Here is a 1,312-nt window from a genome sequence, read left to right as displayed (position 1 = left end):
CACTGCCTCCTGAGCCCTTGCCCCGTGCTATCTTCTCTGGAAAGCTCTTTTATCACCACCCAGCGGCTGGCGTCTATGGGGTCGCACAGAGACGGACACGACTGAAGTGACTTAGCAGTAGCTGCAGCGGTTTTCATAAGGTCGCTTGTGCTTTCTCCAAAAGATGTCCTCCTTTCTAGATCTATACAGGAGTCACCTCCTACTTGCCATCGCTACTCCTTCAGCCCACAGTCCGCTCCCTTTCCTGCACTCCACAGAGGAGTCTACATAAGTCTTGTTTTAACTGAGTCTCTCCAAGCACATCATCTAAGTCCTGGACCTTTACAGGTAAGATCTCACGGGTGTCCACACACCCCACTAGCAGGAGCTCCGGACATGAGAATCGAGACGGAGGGAAGGCAACTCACACTCTGAGTGGGTTCCCCGGAGCAGTGTGCAATCTCAAGAAAGCTTTCAATGTCAAATTACAAGTGAGGGTAGGCGCCCGACGCAGCAAAACTGTGTGCCCTTCGAGATCCTTAAAGGGGAGCCCCGCAACTTGCACAGCTTTTAAACCTCCGAGACACTCTCCCACACTTCTTCCAAGAGAAAGGCGAGAGAGGGGATGGAAGCCATCTGTTCTGTGCAGGCACTCAAGGAAGAAAGTCTCCAGGGTTTCCGAGGCTTCCAGGAGAAGTCTCCAGGGCTGGCTCGGCTTCAAAGAGGGCAAAGAACCGTTAAAAAGTTGTGCTTCCGGCTCCAGCGCCCGCGCCTACCCGAAAAGTGAAGGGGGAGCCTCGGTACGGAGAGTCACAAGGCACAATTTCCTTCGCCCTGGACGCCCAGATGGTGCGCCGAGCGCGTAACCCAGAAGTGAAAGGCCGGTTCCCTCAGGTAGAAGACCTCCTCGCCCCCACCGGAGGAAGTTCCTGCTGGACGCCTTTTACCCAAGCTTTCCTGGTTCTTCCTGAGGTCTACGCTCCCTGCTTTCTGGTGCCCTACTGCCATGGCTGCTTAGATTCAATCCTCTCTGCCTAGCCTGAGTTTTGTCGCAACTCGCCGGGGGTCCAACTTCAGCCTGGCCGCCCTTTTCTTAAAGAACCTTTCCCTACGGGTCCCCACCAGGGCCAATTGACGTTCTCCGAGTAGGCAAGAGCTCTAGGGACTGGCAGGTCCCGAATCCCGTCTCAGCCAGGGCGGCGCCTGCGCCGGGCGTTACCATAGAGAAGCAGGCGCCTCTCTGCTCTCGGTTTACACACTCTATGGTCCAGCCGGGTCGTGGCGGTAAGGGGAAAAAAGGGAGACCTCATTGCGCAGGCGCCCTGGGCTTCTA

At 56.1% G+C, this 1,312-nt stretch overlaps 1 protein-coding gene across 2 annotated transcripts in view; it reads left to right on the top strand.

Moving 5' to 3' along the window:
- The first annotated feature begins 6 nt into the window (after window positions 1-6).
- CLASP1 (cytoplasmic linker associated protein 1) overlaps window positions 7-1,312 on the top strand; it is a 275,326-nt gene continuing 274,020 nt past the window's right edge. Inside the window, exon 1 of one of the 2 annotated variants that reach the window (XM_010860818.1) lies at window positions 7-873. The gene's annotated coding sequence lies outside the window, so the exon portion shown is untranslated. The other variant, XM_010860819.1, reaches the window with a different exon arrangement.

Source organism: Bison bison, unplaced genomic scaffold, assembly GCF_000754665.1.
Source record: "Bison bison bison isolate TAMUID 2011002044 unplaced genomic scaffold, Bison_UMD1.0 scf7180017864471, whole genome shotgun sequence".
Taxonomy (NCBI): Eukaryota; Metazoa; Chordata; class Mammalia; order Artiodactyla; family Bovidae; genus Bison; species Bison bison.
Note: the sequence above shows the minus strand (reverse complement) of the source record. Positions and strands in the feature narration are given on the sequence as shown.